We start from the raw sequence: 20851 nt of genomic DNA on the forward strand, positions 1-20851 counted from the left end.
GGGAGGAGGATCAGAGTGAAGGCATAAAGATTGAGTGAATACTTGAAGAAAGTGAATAGTTTCAAGAGCCTGGGGTCAGTGGTGGCAAAAGATGAAAAAGGGAAATACCAAGTATCAGCTCTATTTGGAGTAACTGGAAGAAGTGCAATTGGAATGTATGGGCTCAAAAGGTATCACTGAAACTGAATGGAAGAATCCACAGGACATCTGTGAGCCAGGCCTTGTTATATAGTGCAGAAAGCACGCTATCATCAAAAAGAGGGAAACTACATCTGCATATGAGTAAGATACAGATGTTGAGGTTGATGTGTGGAGTAACGAGAAACAACAAGAGAAGGCCCCTGTACACCAGGGGTCAGTGAGAATTGTGGAAGCATTGAAGACAGTAACTGAGAAGAGATTGAAATGTACAGTCATTTGTTGCAGAGAGAGAGAGGAATTGTGGTGAGGCAAGTGATAGGAAGAGGAGAAAAGGAAGGCCCAAGACGAGATGGAAAGATTTGATGGTGATAGGCTTCAATGCAGTGGGATTGGAAGGGGAATGGGTGACTGACAGGAAGAGATGATGAAGGGTGATCAACCAGCACTGTGGTGACGCCAAGTAAAATGGGAGATGCCAAAAGAAGAAGATGGTTTTGAAGAAGAATGTCTGTCTTTCTGTGGGGCAACCACTTTGGAGCGGGAATGCATTCCTTGCCTATTTTTTCAGTGGCTTTGTGGGAAGCCCCATCATCCAAAAAATTTAGCCGAACAAGTTGTTGTTCTAAAGTTTTAATATATTTGTGGGCATCAGTCAGAGTGATAAATGGTGAGTATCATTCCTTCAGCACTGACCTGACAATCCAGGCCACTGCTGTTCTTCATTGCATAGTTTTATTACTTTGAATCACTGAATGAACTTTTCTTTTAAGGTATTCCTTCATGTAATATTGTCCTATTTTCTCCTCTGACCTGGAGTTGACACTCAACTGAGCTGTATTTTCCTGCGCAATTTTCCTGAGGTTGGAGTAACCGGTGCAAAAGATTGGGCAACCTTCAGCACTTTGTGCAACTTGAGTTTCCAAGTTTTAGCTCAAGTTTTATAAACATTGTGCTCGAAACAAGTCTCACCGCACAATGATTCCCAAGATGAATGAATCACCAATCAAAGTTTCTATAAAGTCAAGACGCACCAAAAATTAAGTTGCAACTTTTGGGTTCAAAGTTACTAATCAGTCAAAGGCATTGAATTTTTTTAAAATTAGAAACTCATTGCTATACCTGAAAAATGACTAGCAAATAATTCTATGTACCTTTTGATAGTCATTTTCATTTATTTAACAAGACTCACAAGTGGTGGATTGACACAGCATTTAAAAGGGCTTCCAGTTTTTGTGAGAAACCCATTTTCAACTGAATGAATCAAACTTTACTCAGTTTTTACTCTTAAATATATTAGGGAATATTTATTTAAAGATCATCCTTCAAAATGCTGCCCAATTGCACTGGTTCAGAACAAGTGGTCATATGCAAATGAGTTTGAACGGAAACTAAGGGAAGAAAACACTTTTTAAAATGAACACAATTTTGGGTACAATTTGTACCTGTTTAGCTGCCCATCCTGGCGACTCTATCCTTTCATGTTTATTTCTTCCAAAGTTGAAGAGCTTGTTTAATTATGTTTACTCATTAGCCATAGAATAATAATCAGACTTGGCTGGAGTTAGGACAGGAATCTCATGTCTTCAGCCATAATTGGAAAAAGCCAAGCAACATAGCATGATTAATGTACATGCCACGGCTTATACATGTGAATAACAATGTTGTCAACAGGATACAAAGCAAAGATGGTCAGTTTGAGAAAGCGTTGGGACTTTGAGGTCTGTTTTGTGGGTCAGCTTTAAACGTTTGCTCTTTTCTGTTTCTCGCCAGCTCTTAAGATTCATTTCCTTCCCTATCTCATTAGCGTTTTTTTTTACACACGCTTCTCTCCAGCCAGTCGTGTCATTTTTGTTTCTGCATTGCCACTGAGTCACCGTGGTTAATGACAGCACAATCCTTAATTTCTGTCGCAGTTTCGAAGATAATAGCTCACCCAGAGCAGACGGGAATTGAGGAGAAGGTTGTGGAGCTGTGAAATGAGTCGTGTCGTACAATTTAGAAGGCATGAATGTGAAACCTCCTGATTTAATTGGGAGGACTGGCTCAGTCGTAATAGTGCACTTCACTTTGCATATGTAGACTTAAAGAGGAAATATTCTGCTCTGCACTTGGCCAGTATGGAGTTACTTAGTGAGTTTGACAGAAATGAAAAAGAGATAATTTGGGTAAACTCTGGTAGAGTCCATGGGGAACACAATGGAAAGGGAATCACAGCATCCATTAGATCTAAAATGTTATAATTTCTCTCTGGTTGGGGGACTGCTCCTTGTGGTGCTCCTGATAATGCTTTTTCTTACTGAACAGAATTTTTCAACCGTTTTATGTGTATCCAAACTCTAAAAGGGCTTAGTGCAGTGATTGATGGGAAATCTTCCCTCCTGAGCATCCTTCCCACTTCAACTAACTCTGATGTTAAGCTACAATGTGGTCCTGGTCAAAAAAATATTAATCAGTTGCATACATTTTCAATATAGTCAAATTGCAATCATTAGTTTAAGTGCTATAGTGCTATACCTCCCTTGGAGTTCCTCGAAGTTTCGAGATGAACTCAAAATTACGATTACATTTGTGACATAACCATTAGGAATACAAAATGAGAGACTTGACAGGAATAGGAATTTAATTGTATTCACCCATTATCCTCAGTGTAGGTGAAATCGCTCAACACGTTTTTCTGCACTGGTGGGGGAAGAACCATTACCAGTCAGAGAAAAATAAAGATGATGTTCTTAAAAGAGGAGAGACAATGCAAATATGGGAAAATGTTTTGAGTATAGATGTGTTGTGTGGGTGGCACAGTGGTTAGTACTGCTACATCACAGTACCAGAGACCTGGGTTCAATTTCAGCCTTGGGGTGACTGTATGTATGGAGTTTGCACACTCTGCATGTATCTGGGTAAGTTTCCTCTAATTGTTCTGGTTTCCTCCCATGGCCCAAAGATGTCCATGTTAGGTGGATTGGTCATGCTAAATTGCCCCTTAGTGTCCAAAGATGTGTAGGTTAGCCATGGTAAATGCGTGGGGTTAAGTGGCGGTAGTGGACTTGGGTGGGTTGCTCTTTTGGAGAATTGGTGCAGACTCAGTGGGCTGAATGGCCTCCTTCTGCATTGTTGGGATTCTATGGATAAAGTAGCTTCCATTTATTTAGCATGGTTTCATGTTATAAAATGACTCCAGGCACTTCACAGAGGCTTTATCAAACAAAATATGTCATAAGGAAATATTAGGTCAGATGAGTAGGTTTTAAGGAATGTCATAAAGGAGGAAAGTGAGATAAAGAGGTTCGGCGAGGGAATTCCAGGGGCCATGGCCAAGGCAGCTTGAAGGCTGCAAATGGTGGAATGATTAAAATTGAGCATGCTCAAGAGGCCAGAATTAGAAGAGCGCTGCGAACTCAAAGAATTGTGAAACTGGAGGAAATTACAGAGCGAGGAAGGACAGGACACAGATTTGAAAATGAAGATGAGAATTTTAACATCAAGATATTGCTTAACTGGGAGCTAATATCGGTCAACAACCACATAGTCAGTGAGGAGCTAACTGCATGGTTGAAGGTGAAAGCCTTGAAAATCCTTGGCATACATAATAAAGCCAACTTCAACAGCCAAGTGTTCAGTGTTTACTAAAAAAAATTGAATAAATGAATGTTCATTCTCAGAACCCTCATCCCTTTCAGAGTCCTTGTCCGCGTTCAATTCTGGCTAAATCCATCCCTTGGTTCAATAGGTTATGCCTGTCTGGCATCCTGACCTTGCACACATGTAAGCTGTCTGTTGAAAGAATATGAATGTATTTGGTAAGAGTGATCTTAATTAGGCCCTCAGTACCAGTTCTACCTTTATGCTCTTTATGTCACAAAGCTTGAAACTCTACAAACAAGATGAGTTCATTTTTTTACCAAGTTTGGAAAAAGCCTCATGTAAACTGCCCAATTTCAGAACTAGTTACCACCACTGTGCCCAGAGCAATCAAGGCACCTCAGAGTTTTGCCTAAATTGAACACCATATGATGCAGGACAAAAAGGTGCCCATGTCACCTTAATCCTCGCATGGTTCAAGTCGTTGATGAGGTATTTAAATGATTAATTTATAGGTATTCAATGTTTGTAATATGGGAATGATGTGCAGTGTTCAATTGTGTGTTTGATCATTAGAGTCTGGTAACTGATCTGAACTCATTGTGCTTGATTGGATAACCATGATGTGGAGATGCCGGCATTGGTAGGGTAAGCACAGTAAGAAGTCTCTGGTGTTGTGAGACTTCTTACCTTGATTGGATAGGCCAGGTTGTGCACTCAGAGCAAAGTAAACAGACACCACAGAAGCTATGAGAAGTTGAGCTGGTAAAGTGAGTGCAGACATTTTGTGAGCACAGAGGTATTCTAAAGCTTTTGTAAGTAAACCTGTTGCACACTAAGGAACCAGTGTCTACTCTGCATTTCTCTGAGTTATGTAAAATATACAGCATGGCATGTAAGCTTGTAATTTTCTCTCTGATACCTGCTGAACTTGTCTATTTTTCTTATTACATGATTGCAAGCTTTTAACCTGATTACTTAGTCTATGTATGAATTTTTCAAGGTAAGGTGCACTGCAATTCAGCCTTTGAGCTGCAAACCTGTTTCTTGAGTAAAACACTATTATTAAAATAGTTAAGGTGATCATCACTTTGACATGTAAGATACATTCGAATTATTCCATCTGTGATTGTATGACTGCCTGGTAACATTTAACTCCAGAAGCTGTGCTTCTGACATTCTCACTTGGCACCCCATGATGAGAAGGGTGCTTATGTGGATGTACCATGCTTTACTGAAAGCTTCCTAACTGGCTAGATCATGATTTCAAACTGCTGTTCAAGCTGATTTGATGCATGATTTAAAATGTGGACCACGCAGGCCGAATCCATATATTCACTTGTCTCTCTCGAGTGTGCACACAGCTGCAAGAAGGCCTGATCATGAGCGTTATTTTAAAGGCCAGACGTCTAACTTGCAGGTCAGGTGATTTATGCAAACATCTGTGGTTTCAATAATGCTCAAAGCACTCTGGAATAGTCTTGAAGATGTTGCAGAAATATTACTGCATGTTCATAGGGAGGACAGTGGACGTGACAACACCTCAACCACCACATACAGTCACTCAATTTCTCATGGCGCAACTGCTCAGGACTACATTCCTTTCATTGAACTTGGTCACCTGCTCCCCTTTTTGGAATGTTGCCCTGGAGGATCAGTGGACCTCTCCAGCTCAACACTGCCTGCAGTGCCACGACTTTGAATCCAGGAGACCTCTTTCTTCTCTGGTGCTCTGTTTGTGTAACTCCTCCTTACTGCTGGTACAGCTGGTCTTTGAGAGAGACAGACTGCCTGTAAGAGGAGCAGACTGGCTGCACCTAGCACGTGCTGCTGGGTACCCTGCTGACCACCCATCAGCCGGCAGCTTGGACCTTGCAGCGACCCAAGTTACAATAGGGCAAATAAGAAGGCAGCACCAGGTTTATGTGGTGCCTGCCTCCCAAAGCACTGGGCGCAGGGTCGGTTGCAAACTGCAATCCCCCACGCCAGAAAATGGGCCATGATCACTTTTGAGTTCTCGATATTTCACTTTGATAGCCATTCTTCCTGAGCAGTAACTGAACTGGAAATCCCAGAATTACTTGTGTCATCGCTTCACTGCCAGAGCACAGTTTGGGTTAACCAGGACTGACATCAGATCAGCACAGAAGTAAACTGTGCCAAAGGCAAAGGCTGTGACTAATCAGCCAGTGTTAGTGTGTAATATAGAGGCAGCAAACTAATTTGAAGCAACAGCAGCATACTGAATATGCTGGAAACCTGAAAGAGCAATTGATAATGCTGAAAACACTCAGCAGGTTAGACAGCATCAGTGAAAAGAGAAACAGTGAAAGAGGTTGATATTAACCAACCCCCCCTTACCCACCACAATGGTCGGGAGGAAGTCAAAGGGGGAGGTTTGAAACTAAATTAAAAACAGGAATATGTTCCCTGCCCAATTATAGGCACCCATTGCCGTTTTTATAAGGTGTGTTCGTGTCCTGGTTTGGAGAGGCAGGGCTTTTCATTAACCTATGTGTCAGAAATGGAAGGAAAGAATTGCCAGGAGATCCTGCTGTTTAAATCTGGCAGCACTTATGAATATCTGGAATTCTCAGGATCCCACTGTGCCCCCGAGTGAACTCCCCGCTTCCCTGTAAATATCAGGGTGGGGGTTTCGGAATGATTTCCCACTGGAAATGTGGGGCAGGATCTAATAACGCAAGTTATACATGGTTGTTGTTTGTGTCATGATTTGGTAGTATTAGTTTGATGTCATGTAATCAGGCAGCTTAAAAATAAATGACAAGTGTAAGCAACACAATGAGATATGAGAAATATGAAATGCAGCATGAGCTACTTGTTAAAGGGAATACGTCACCAAAAGTGGGAGCTTTGCTGATGGTTAGGGAATTTATGCTGTAAAGTGAGATGAGCCTAAAGGAAGGCAAGTTTGTGTAAAATGAGATATGAAAAATGGGGGAAATCATGTTGGAATAGAATCCCTACAGAAAGAAGCCATTTGGCCCATTGAGTCTGCACCAACAACAATCCCACACATATAGGCCATAAGCCCACGTATTTACCCTGCTAATCTCCCTGAAACTAAGGGGCAATTGAGCATGGCCAATCAACCTAACCTGCACATTTTTGGACAGTGGGAGGAAACCAAAGCACCCAGAGGAAAACCATGCAGGTACGGGGAGAACATGCAAACTCCACACAGACAGTGACCCAAGGCTAGATTTGAACCCGAGTGCTGCGAGGTAGTCGTGCTTACCACTATGCCACCCATGTTATAGTGTAAGGTACTGCTGCAATGATTTAGACCTGCTCCAAGTATGTTTTTAACAAGACTGCAGCTCAACAATTTCATTCAAACAAAATCTAGGGCCCAATATTGTATGCATTTCAGACTTACCCAATCAGGCATCAGGATTTTATTCTTCTCTCCAGTCTGCCATAGCCTGTGACTATGATCTCTGCACCTGATAGATCATACTTAATCTCTTCCTCAGCAAAGATAAGAATCACAGATCCTCCAACCCATAGGGCTGTAAAAGAGAAAGGTCAACACAAAAAAATGGAGGGAAGATGAAGAGAACAGTGAGCATTAGAATGAATGAAAGGTCAGGGATAACTAATGCATTTATTCGACGTGGTCACCACCAGTGACCCACGTGTCCGATGCAGTTTTAGTCATATATATGCGTTTGGTGGAAGTGAACAATGAGCTAGCATTTTTGTTTCATTCTCTGTTGCCTCTCCCAGACTCCAGAAGCTGTATTTGTATCTTTATGATCAGTTATGTATTGTCTGGCTGCTTTGTGACATCAAATAAAACTAGAAATGCTGCAAATCTAAAAAAGGAAACAGAAGATGCTGGAAGTGTGCAACAGCTCACATTTTGAATGTATAAGCTTTCGTCAGAATGGAAGGTAACTCAAGTTTGAATGTTTGTTTGCCTTTGCTGTTATTTTATTGGTGTTGCTTTGTTTTAGTGGGTATTTAAATAAATTCATCATCCTTTCAGTTGGATGTTCTACCTGTGCGCTTAGCTGTTAAAAGTGAGACGATTAGGGGTCTGGATGCCCAGCTCACATAATGATACTTTACAGATGATGAGATAAGCTTATACTCATAATAGATCTTGTAATGGAAGCAGCGGTCCCTCAAGTGCTTTGAGGACAGGCCTCATTTCTTGATAGACAGCCTGGATTAGCATGCAGAAAATAGAACAGACAATATTTCTTTTGGGCTGACAGGGTGAAGGTTTAAATGTGAATACCAATTAAGACATATAGCTACACAATGGTGGACAGATTTTAGTGTCTGGTCATTTGTTTGTATTTTGTGTTTGATTCCCCTTCCAAAAGCAACATTTGTACCTGGTCTTTGTTGCCATTCACCTGTCTGCTCTTTCCTGAGTTCTGGCACCATGTACCAGATGTGGAGATGCTGGCGTTGGACTGGGGTAAACACAGTCAGAAGTCTCACAACACCAGGTTAAAGTCCAACAGGTTTTTTGGTAGAAAAAGCCACTAGTTTTTGGAGTGCTGCTCCTTAATCGGGTAAGTGGGAGTTCTGTTCACAAACGGGGCATATAAAGATACAAACTCAATTTACAAAATAATGGTTGGAATGCGAGTCTTTATCGGTAATCAAGTCTAAGACTTGATTACCTGTATGATATTTGGGCCTGTACATAGTCAGTTTTTGTTCATTGTAGGCCCTGTGGAGGTTTTGTTGTTTGATGAGTAGCTATTATCATCTAGCATGGCTACTACGGAGGTACAGTAAGTAATTAGGAAAGCTAACAGAATGTTATCATTTATTGCAAGGGGAATTGAACACAAAAGTATGGAGATTATTCTTCAGTTGTACAAGACACTGATGAGACCACACCTGGAATGCTGTGAACAGTCTCAGTCTCTTTATTTAAGGATGTAAATGCATCATAAGCAGTTGAGAGAGGGTTGACTAAACCAGGAACAGGCAGGTTATCTCGTGGGAAGATTGGACAGGCTAGGTGAGTAAGCGGTGACTTGGTTGATCTTGTTAAAACCCTCAAGGTGCCTTGCTGGTGGCTATGCCAGTGTATTGCCTGGGCATGATCCCTTCTTGCCCCCCCACCTTCCCTCACAAAGAGCAATGCACTCACCTGAGCTTTACTGGCTGTGGGAGGCCAGTCATAATTCACATTGGCATGCCCTCATGGCAACATGAATGGATAGTGTAACATGAGAGGATTATCAGGCATTAGATTAAACATTATTCCAATGGGGTTCCCAACATTCATGTGATGTCATTGGAAGGAGATGGGAATAGTTACAATGGGGCTTCCCGCCAACATATAACATAATTTGGACCTCTCACGAGATTTTGCGCTCCCATCAGCATTCACATACGTGGTGAATGGGAGCACAAAATCCTGGTCAAGAGGTCACCCATTTAAGATAGAAATGAGAAGCATTGTTTTCTCCCTCAAAAGGCAGTAGAAGCAGAGTCTTCAAATGTATTCAAGGCAAAGCTAGATAGATTTTTAATAAACAAAACGATGAAGCGTTATTGAAAGTAGATGGGAGGTTAAAGTCAGTTCAGCCATGATCTTATTGAATGGTGGAACAGGTACAAAGGGCCAAAAGGCCTACTGCTGCTCTTTGTTTGTATGTACATATAGTGGCACTTGGGAACAAATTGTGTTCAACTGGAATCAAAGTAAAATGACTTCAGCAGTAAGTTGGGTTGGAGTAATATTCGATTTTAAAAGTATGGTACATGTATTTAAAAAAAGGATCTCAATGAAGCATGATTTCTGTCATTTGCTCTCCTGGATTGTTAAATTTCCCTTTTAAAATTAATCTAAGTTTTGGAAGGAAAGACTTTTTGCCAGCTTCCTATAAATGTGTCTCCCAAGTGCTTGGTACATTCTCTTACGCTCATTAATGTTCAGGAATATGAGACAATTTAAAAAGTTAGAACTGCTGACAGCTCAACTGAAAGTTTAGATAAATTTTCTTAACTGTCGGTAAGGGACTGTTGTCCAGTGTTAAGGATATGCTGAGCAATTCATCAAGCACTACTATCTTTTTGTTTATGTACCTAATGTCTCTTAATAAGAGATTTTTTTATTTGTTAGAAAAAACAATTCAAGCAATTACATCAGTTTTGTCTGATAGCTCTTTCATTTTGCATGTATCATAGAATCCCTGCAGTGCAGAAGAAGGCCATTTGGCCCATCGAGTCTGCACCGACCACAATTCCACCCAGGCCCTCGCCCCATAACCCCATACATTTACCCTAGCTAATCCCCCTGACACTAAGGGGAAATTTAGCATGGCCAATCCATTTAACCCGCACATCTTTGGACAGAAATTCAAATTACTTTGAATACAATTTGTGCTTAAGTTTCCAAAATCTTTTGTACCTGTTGTCGACAGTGGTGAAATGCACCAAAAGCACTGACCGGCACAATCAAGTGGTAATTCCAAAAGATGTCGTGTTAAAAAGAGCACACCATTCTGTGGGGCGAACATTCCTCATTCATCACCGAACATGGCTTCAAATCCAATCCAGATTGATGCTGTGAAAACTGTTTTTAGCTGTTTACCGTCAGGGAGTTTATGTAGAAGTTGATAGGGTTGGGTGAAGTAGTGTGGGTGAAGAATAATGTGGAGCATAAAGACAGGCAAGGATCATTTGGGTTGAATGACCTGTTCCTCAGCTATAAATTCTATGTGTCCTCTTTGAAGTGAATGGTCAGAATCACAAATTATGACCAAGTTGATTATCAAGTGCCAAGGTCCCAACTTCTACCATTAGGCCATAGAGTTTTGCATAATGTATTTCCCACAGGGGGCTGGAGTATAATTTTGGCCAACTCAGTCATAGATCCTATTGAATCCATGGTACCTGTAAGGCCATGTTTCTTTTACTCAAGACCTTCTGAGTCTTTATGCTTGCAAAAATGATTTGTGCTGATCGACCTATCAGGGTACAAGCACAAATGGTGTCCAAAATTACACAAATCCATCATCTGTAAGTCAACAAAGTTTAAGTAACTGAAAATGACTTTTAAAAAATATATAAAGATATTTTCTACTTATATAGGGATACAGTAATCGATTCCTTAGTAAATTTCCTTTCGAAATGTATCTATTCGCAGCCTGGCCCAAAAGATCCAGCTTAATGTTTGGAGCCTCCTTGCAGGCCTACGAATGAGCACAATCAGCAAAAACACCCACTGGTGATTAATTCACCCAGTTTGGTGGGGAGGGCTTGTTTTGAGTGCAATGCTTTTAACACTCGTACAACAGATTGCAGAAATTCAAATTGCTTTGAATACGATTTGTGCTTAAATTTCAAAAATCTTTTGTACCTGTTGTCGACAGTGGTGGAATGCACCAAAAGCACTAACCGGCACAATCAAATAGTCATTCCAGGCCATTGTGGTTAGTTTGGTAAGCAGGGATGACATTCTCAAAACTCTTTTGCTTCAATAATACTGAAGTTTGCTCGTCTTAAGAGATCAGTGCTAAAACTTATATCCATCCCCTTGAGTTCTGATCATCTTTTGTATCTTTCAGGGAGTTGGTCTTGCATGTGAGTAGTAGGGGTGGGTGGTGCTTATTTGGGCAGCTAAGTGGCTCATGTTATATAACCAACCTTCCTAGGAGGGGAGGTGGTGACATAGTGATGTTATCATTGACCTAGTTATTTTGGGGACCTGGATTCAAATCCCACCATGGCAGGTGATGAAATTTGAATTTAATAAAAACCTGGAATTAAAACGCGAATGATGACCATTGTTTGTGCTTGCTCCAGCAGTACATATACTAAAATTGGAACCATACAGAGAAGACCAGCATGGGCCCTGCACAATAATGACATACAAATTTGTGAAAACACTCCTCCCAACCTGTCACCCAGAGGGCAGGAAAATCCGACCCATGTTTTTGTTTCGACAGTTCCAATGATTGCCTAAGATTCTCAAAATTACAACAACGTACATTGCCAAAACTCCTTATAATAATAACCTTGGAGAGAATTTTCCGGTATTTGTGGACCTTAAGAAGTCTTGAAGGTCTCAGCAAATTGCAAACAGTAATTTACAAATCTTCAAGTAATGGCACTGATTAGTTTCTTGGAAAGACATCTTCATTAATCAACAAAACCATGCTGATTTTGCTTTTCTGGCTAAAAAAAAAATATGATCATGACAAACTCCCCATGTTTCATATTAAAATTTGATACTTCTGGTGAACTGGACCAGCACCATAGGACATTACTTTATGTTCCAGGTGCTCTACACATAAAATTTTTTTGTAAAATTCTGAAGAACTTTGATATCACAGAGAGTTTATTTTCACTGGACACTCAGAGCTAAAATCTCATCCACACACGTTCATATTGAAATGGAAGACATGAAGAAGCCATTTTCATTCCTTACAAACTCATGCATTGACATGTAGCCTACTCTTCTGCGACTTAATAAACCTTGACATGAGTGGCCATGCCCAGGATTGATTAATTCTGGCATTGCGTTCAGGAAATGTCACTCATTGGGATAAGTAACAGAATGTTTGAAAATACCTTAAAGCAATTCAGCAGCAACATTTCAGCTCCATTGATAATTTTTTTTATTGCAATGTATATTTATACATTGATGTGACAACAGCTGCCTCCTGATTAATGGATGTTCAATGTACCGCTACAGTTTCGCCGTTATCTGCACACCCTTCAGCACTTAACATCTGTTTGCCATTGTTCGTCCCAAAAAAAGAATGATCTCATTAGCCCAACATATTTGAGTGCAGCCAATTGGTATTTTGGCCCTTTCAATCAAGGACACACAAAAATGTAAGCAGTTTTAGCAATATACTTTGTTCCAACAGATCTGGCCCCCTTTTTCAAGGTTCGCAATGGAAATAAAATCTGCAGAATCTTGTAAGGGGTGGGGTGTGTGCGTATGTGATTTCCTTCACCAGATTACCAACCAGGAAGTGAAGATTAAAATCAACATCACTATCTCTCAAACATCCTGTCATTCCTCTTCTCGTGGTCCACCTTTGTGGGAATATCCTATGTTTGTCTCCATGCTGCTCTTTTCCCACATCACCAATGAAGCTCCAGCAATAGCTTCTGCTCCTCAAAATTTATGGCACCTCAAAATTTCACCTTTGATCTCCTTTGTATGTTGCCACTCAATGAGAATATCCATAGGCAGGCGATCAGTTTCCATATTTATGTGCCTAACATGTAAAACTGCCTCTCCTGCATCTTCATGTCCAACAACGTATTGTTAGACCTTCATCCGACAGGGGTGGAGTACAACTTGCCCTCCAACTGAGAATTTTTTACTTACCATGGTTGCTCATGTGGGATGAACCAGATGTTATCTCGGTGTCCAGTTTGACCCCAAACTGAGCTTCAAACCTAATAGCACATCCATCATCGAGACCACTGAGTTTCAGTTCTGCAACTTTGCCTGTTCTTGTCCTTGCCCCTCCTTTTGTCAAATTTCCAGGTTCATCTTTTGGTTGCCCCCCCTTGCTCCTCTACATCTCTCTCAAATTTAATTCAAAATTCCCATTACTTAGAAATGACTTCACCTCACTCCATCCTAACTTAACTCTGGGATATCCCCAGCATGCAGTGACTCCTTTACCTTTGGAGTCATTTTACACTGCCTTTGTACCTATTATCCCTTATTTCTGATCCACTATTGGAAGCAGTTCCTTCATCCATCTCCACATTACTCTCTCGGCCTTTATAGCTCTCTTCCTACCTTCAAAGTCTCCTTAAAAACTATCCTTTAAGCCTGATTTTTTGGCATCTGTCCCAACTCTTGTACCTTTTTGGCATTGTTTTTTTATTGCCTTTGTGACATTTCTTATGTTGAAGTCCCAAAATAAATGCAGAATGTTGTTGATAATATTGATGATGATCATAGAACCCGTACAGCGCAGAAGGAGGCCATTCAGCCCATTGAGCCTGTACAGACAAGAATCCCACCCAGGCCCTATCCCCATAACCCCACGTATTTATCCTGCTAATTCCCCTGACGCTAAGGGGCAATTTAACATGGTCAATCCACTTAACCCACACACCTTTGGAGTGTGGGAGGAAACGGGAGCACCCAATTATGCTGATCATTGATCCATTTTGTGCTGCTAATTTAAAGGTTTTTCCCAGTAAAGTATCTGCAAATATATGAGTTTCTGCTCCACTTTGCAAGCACTGATTGTGCTCCAGGCAGATACAGGGCTTTATTATGGATAGTTTATGTAACGGAGTTTGATTTTTCCTGTGACATGTCTTAATTGTATTGTTTTAACGCACTGCATCTGCACATTATTGTGACAAATTTTGATTGTTTTTAATGGTTTAGTCAAAATAATCTCTTCAAGCTGCATGACTGCACAATTTAATGCTAAGGTTCTTTGCTTGTCTTGATAAGAGATTCTATCTTCAGTTCCCTTCAATCACTGAGATTATGATGTGCCGGTTTGCTGTACTGCCTTATGTTTAGAACTGCCACTCAGCCATGTGATAGAATGGCAATGAGTCTCACCAGTTCCTAGCACACTACACTTGTGGGACCATCGCCTTGTTATACGGTTGATTGACAGTTCTAAGTATAAACCAGAACAACTTGTGTATTTCCAGAAATGTAAGGCATTTAGATATGGACTTCTTACTCAAGTCATATTTTGGGAAATGTCTGAGAATGCACTGTAATGAAGGCATCCAACTTGAAATATCCATGACTATTTATTGGAAACTCGAGAACAAAACCAAGCATCAAGGGATCTTCCTTTAAACTTCTAATTATCTGTCACCTCACCTTGGCTTGTATGCTGCAGTTCTTTGAAATAAACAGGCAGAAGTTTCTTGAGATGTAACAGTTGAAGTGAAGCAAGAATTATGGTTTAGTGCAACGATGCCAGCTGGAAGGGTAGCTGACTCGTAAGGGTTGAATCGATTTAAACTGTTTTGTGAGAACTTTAAAGTGTTTACATAATCGAGCAATTTCCTCCATTCTACCTTATGGCATCATGTTGTAAAAAATGACATGTAGGCCCTTTATCATAACACCAACAGAAAATAAATGGAGCAATCAGGGCAACTCAGTGTGAATACTGTCTGAAGGTATAATTGGCTTTTTCTCTTCATTCAGTCTTTAATGATGGAACATTACCAGTCACTTAAATCACACTATAAGTGTTTACGTACCGAATAGCCAATAATTTTCTTTGGTATCACAGAACCAGTTATGTTAAGCATTTTCTGAATAACAAATTATGGAATCATAGCATGGTTACAGCACAGGAGGGGAATATTTGGCTAAACGCCCATTCATCTTAACTGATCTTGGGACTAATTCTTGCCATGATTGCGCAGTTTCTTGGGTAGGAATATAATTAATGCTTTTGCATTCCTGTTCAACCTGTGTTGAACAATGTCGAGTGTAGCTGGTACACAACTTTAAGTGTTTCCACAGCCCAATTACATCTACATTTTCCTTACAATATTATTGTCCAAAAATATCTCAACTGCTTCTAAATATGTTTCTTAATGAAGGATAATGTCGATTCTTGTCTCATCAGCTGACATGTGCTTCCCTTGGTCCTAAGTGCAATGTTTCTTTTAACAATGTGGAAAGCTTTATTTGGGAAGAACCCCCCAGAATTGTCATATAATTAAACTACGTAATAATGGGACATGATTACTTACAGATAAGTAAACCAGAGATCGTCTATGAGGGCTTGACGAGTAACTGAATTTGTGCGGCATGATACTGAGTCATATCATTAAGAAACCTAAAGTTTGAGCTGGTATTATCCAAACCATTTTGAACAAAGCTGGACAGTTAACTGTGCCATGTTGCATTCTCCATGGCAACACGTCTACCAATCAGAGCCGACTTGCCAGCCAACCAACCAATCAGCAATTTCTTGTCATGCAGTATAAATTATTGTTTCCCAGTGACTTTTTGAGCTATTGTTTGAGTGCAAGATGAAAAGCTGTGACAGCATGTCTTTTATCAGTAATACTCGAGTCTGTACTACCAAATGATTACTTATTGGCTTGTTAATTAAATGAAATTCAAGGTTTGGTGCGAGTTGCAAAGTTTAGTGTTATGACTCCTAATGTGAGGAGCTGAGCTACAAATAGTCCTGAAAGTGCCGTGTACTTCAAAGTGTATTGCAGTGCTACAATGTCATGTATCCCACATATTTTTTTTAATTTCAAAAATATACTTTATTCACAAAACAAAACTCTCCAATAAAACATTGCAAAATGACAGATCCAAAAGTCATAAACAGTGCAAAAAAAGAATCATTTTTACAGTACAACACAGTGCTTATTTACAAAACATTACATTTCGTTACATTTCATTTCTTAAAACTATATACATACGTCAGAGTTTACTGTGTGCCATTATTTTTCAGATTGGCACACAGTTACGCAGGCCGAGGGTATCCTGCAGTTACCCGGCCCTCGGTCTGCCTCGGTTGAGTCGCTTTACACGGTGGCCTTTCCCCATTGTGCCTTGAGCGCGTCCCTGAGCACGTAGTCCTGGACCTTGGAATGTGCCAGTCTGCAACACTCGGTCGAGGACGATTCTTTCAGCTGGAAGATCAGCAAATTTCGGGCGGACCAAAGCGTGTCCTTCACCGAGTTGATGACCCTCCAGCAGCAGTTGATATTTGTCTCGGTGTGCGTCCCCGGAAACAGCCCGTAGAGCACAGAGTCATGTATCACACATATTTTTAAAAAAAAAAAACTTTTCCAATTCAATCAAATCAAATCCAATTCAGAGTCTCAACAAGTTGAGACATTTCAGATCCAGGCTGACAAGACAGGGCGAGCGACCAAACCACCCTGTCCTGGGCCTGATCTACATGAGTCAAGCTGATTGGAGAAGGGGGAGGATCCTCCTCCAAGACTTGAGCTCATTTGCATCTTAGCCAAAAGGCCGAGATGCCGCTTTTAAAAATTGCTTCATATGAAACATATGAAGCCTCAGCGTAACCTAATGACCTCGACCAAGTGCGGCCGACCATGGGCTGCCGTCCATACACTTGATCTTAGCCAAAAGGCCGAGAAGCATTTTTTTTTTTAATATACTTTTCCAATTCAATCAAATCAAATCCAATTCAGAGTCTCAACAAGTTGAGACATTTCAGATCCAGGCTGACAAGACAGGGCGGGAGACCCAAACCACCCTGTCCTGGGCCTGATCTACATGAGTCAAGCTGATTGGAGAAGGGGGAGGATCCTCCTCCAAGACTTGAGCTCATTTGCATCTTAGCCAAAAGGCCGAGATGCCGCTTTAAAAAATTGCTTCATATGAAACATATGAAGCCTCAGCGTAACCTAATGACCTCAACCAAGTGCAGGCAATCCATACTACACTTGATCTTAGCCAAAAGGCCGAGAAGCATATGCTGATAGTGGACTTATCCACACCAATAACAATGGGTTCTTTGGCAGGTGTTCCAAGCAATCTGTCATGCTCTGAAAGGCCTTTTTGTAAAGCTGAGCAACTGAGGCCAGGATACCTGCAGCATCTGCTGTGGAGGAGGCCCCAGCAGACAGCTGATTCCTGGCCGTCTTATGCCACCTCTATCCATTTTTGTCTGACTTTCTCACAGCGCTGCTGATGTGGTGGAGGAATCTGCACTGTTACTTATAAGATTGAATGATCTAGTACGGTGTGAAGCAGCAGATATCTGCAGTGAACCAGATACCTGGCTCAGGTTCTTCCATATCTGCAAAGACATAAAGAGAAACAGTGTTATTTACAGTTCACTTCCATTTGCTCTCATAGAGCTTTGCCTAAGTGCTACAAGTGGAGGCCATCTATTTAGTGACAAATGAGGTGTCCGCTCTTGAGCGTTACTTCAGTAGGTTCTTCTCTCTGTCTTGCTGCTGCTGCTAGCCATTTTCATACATAGGATATATGGTGCAGAAACAAGACGTTCAGCCCAATTCATCCATTTCAGTGTTCATGCTCCACCTAAGCCTCTTCCCATCTCTTTTCATCTTAATCTACCATTTATCCCCTTCCTCCTCAAATCTTTGCCTAGTTTCCCTTTAAATGCATCTATACTTGTTGCTTCAACCATTCCAAATGGTAGCGAGTTTCACATTCTTGCCACTTCATGGGTGATGTTTCTTCTGAATTCCCCATTAGATTTCTCAGTGACTGTCTTATATTGATGGTTTCATCACCACTACCTGCAGCCATAATGAAAAACTAAATAAGTCGGGCCTTTATGCTGCTGCAGTTTTTGAAATTCCTGCACTCTATTGAAGGCCACTTGGGTAATTCTGAGGGTGGTAGAGGTTCGGGGAGAGTGGAGGAAAGGAAAATTGGGACAAATGGGTGGCATAGTGGTTAGCAATGCTGCCTTTTGATGCCAGGGACCCAGGTTTGTTTTCCAGCTTGGGTCACTGTAGTGAGGAGTCTGCACGTTCTCCCTGTGGGTTTCCTCCGGGTGTTCTGGTTTTCTCCCACAGTCGGAAAGACGTGCAGGTTAGGTGCATTGGTCATGCTAAATTCCCACTCAGTGTATCCGAATAGGTGCTGTAATGTGGCCACTAGAGGATATTCACAGTAACTTCATTGCAGCCTACTTGTGACACTAATGAATAAACTTAAAAATGCGTTTCTGTAGAAAGAAGTGCCAAGAATTGATGGTTAGATTGGGGCAACACTCAGGAAAAGGACAGGGAGTTTGGATACTTCTGAATCCAGGGCTTTTGAGAGTTCTAACTCGTGTGCGGCTGATCCATTTGTTGCCTTGGTAATGATGCAGGTGGTAGAATAGAGAACAGTGAAGTACAGGATTGAGTGTCTGCCAGTGGCCTTCTACCTTTGGTTAGTAATTTAACTAAATATTCCAAGGAAGGTTGGTGAACCTGGGGGAAAGTTGTTGCAGGTCAGACATGTGGAGAATGTAAGTATCGCAAAGCGTATTCAACCTCCTTGGCAGTTTCAGGTTTCTGTTTTAATGCCTTAGTTGCTGAAATCAAATGATCGGGGGGGGGGGCGGGGGCGGTGTTTAGTAATTTGTCTGGCTTATAGAATTACTTCAAATTGGTTACAATTTCTGTTCGATAGCCTGCAGATGGAGAGGAAAGAAACACAGCACGTAAGAGACAGCTGCAGAGCAAAAGTTTCTTTTTTATGATTCTCAGCTCTTGGCTGGGAGCTACCTATTATAAAGTGGAGGTATTTAAGACACATTGCTGCTTTTGTGCAAGATATAAAAATTCTAATCCTATGTGTCACATTGCTATCACATTTCGCTGCCGCTGGTGGGAACTGTGATGCCAACAATGACCCCCCCCGCAACGGCCTTGGTTTCGCCAATGGCAGAGGGTGTGAACAACGGGAAATACCGTCGACAGCAGCAGGACTGGGAGGTCCTGCCACCGGCCCATTGTGGTCTGCCTCCGCCGCAAAACACGCCATGGAGGGAGTGGAAAATCTCACTTCTGGCAGCTTCACGCAAACATAAAAGCGGTGACTGCTGTGCCTGAGCTCCTCTTGGGTATAGATGACGAGATTACCTGCTTTGGAAGGTGAATGGAAATTGACATGATCCCTCTTGCTGACTGTTGTTTCCAGCTGAATCTCACCGTTTTTAACCTTGGCATTTGACTTGTCCCTGAGCTGAGCTGAACTTCCCATCCCCTTATCCAGCGCAAAGACCACCAACTTTCATTGAAATAACATCACTCATTTCAATCCATCTGCTGCTGAAACCCTCATTCATGCCTCTGTTAGTTCCAATTTTGTCTATTTCATTACCATTCTGTTCAGCCTCTCACTGCCATCCTCCATAAATGAGCTGATTCAAAACTGTACCCAATCTTACGCAAACCATCATCATTGTACTTGCTGGCCCAACAAGGGCTCCAGTTTCACCAACACTTTAATTTTAAAATTCTCATCCCTTAGTTAAAATACCTTCATGTCGTCGCCTCTCCTCCAGCACAACCATCTGAGAAATATAGAGTACCTTCCCCCAACTTTAGGATCAAAGAATAAAATCATAGAATCTCTACAGTGCAGAGGGAGACCACTTGGCCCTTTCAGCCTGCACCGACAACAACCCCACCTCAGCCCTATCCCCGTAACCCCACGTGTTTACCTGCTCATCCCCCTGACACTAACGGGCAACTTAGCATGGCCAATCCACCTAACCTGCACATCTTGGGGCTGTGGGAGGAAACGAGAGCACCCGGAAGAAACCCACACAGACATGGGGAGAATGTGCAAACACCACACGGTCACCCGAGGCCGGAATTGAACCTGGGTCCCTGGCACTGTGAGGCAGCAGTGCTAATTACTGTGCCACTTGGCCGCCCCAATTTGGTGTTTCCATGCGTCCCCCACATCCTTTGACCCATCATTGGCAGCCATGCCTTCAGCCGTTTAGCTCCCAAAGTCTAGAAATTCCTCTCACCAAAAATCCTTCACCACTCCTCCTCTAAGAACCTGCTTCTTTAACAACATGTTTCTCCTCCTCTCCAAGTGTCTCCTTCATTGGATCCATATCATTTTTAGACTGGCTGACACTCTTGTGATGTTAGTGTACCTTGAAAAGTTTTTTAAAAATTCATGCTCACAGCCTAAGGTGATGTCATTGTTGGGAGGAGAAAAAACTGGGCAAGTCAGATGACAAGGATTGATTATTGAGTTTTAGAAGGGACCGCAAGTTAAAAAGAAATGTTTTCCCCCTCTCTCTGTTTTGAAACTTCTGTTGGTTCGTTGAGAACAAGAATTTGTTTTCCTGGAGGGTGAAAATCTGCTGTTGTTGGGGGCTGGACCAAAGTCTCTCTGGAGCTTTGGGAGGCTATCTTGTCTCCAAACTGTTTGAGGTGAATCCAGAGAGCTGCAGACTTCAACCAAAGGACTCAAATTTCCATTATCACATGAGCAGGAGTCTGTGCTGTGTTAAACCTGTAAAAAGGGTTTTTCTGTCCACGGGTTTTGGTTTTAATTAGAACACATTGGAGATATTTATTGAGTTGTACATTATAGTGATTGTTTTGTTTCTTGTTTGTAATTGATAAAAGTTCTTGCTAATTTCCAGATTGTACCTGTTAACTCTATTCTTAAATAAACTCTGTT

General features: G+C 41.5%; 1 protein-coding gene and 1 non-coding gene across 2 annotated transcripts in view; both read left to right on the top strand.

Annotated features, from left to right (window-relative positions):
* csmd1b (CUB and Sushi multiple domains 1b) overlaps window positions 1–20851 on the top strand; it is a 2043836-nt gene that overhangs the window by 210061 nt on the left and 1812924 nt on the right. The window lies entirely within an intron of this gene.
* Window positions 11511–11621, top strand: LOC144494585 (U6 spliceosomal RNA). Its single transcript, XR_013498114.1, has one exon. It is a non-coding gene; the product is annotated as a U6 spliceosomal RNA (small nuclear RNA).

The sequence above is a fragment of the Mustelus asterias genome, chromosome 5 (assembly GCF_964213995.1).
Source record: "Mustelus asterias chromosome 5, sMusAst1.hap1.1, whole genome shotgun sequence".
NCBI classification, from domain to species: domain Eukaryota; kingdom Metazoa; phylum Chordata; class Chondrichthyes; order Carcharhiniformes; family Triakidae; genus Mustelus; species Mustelus asterias.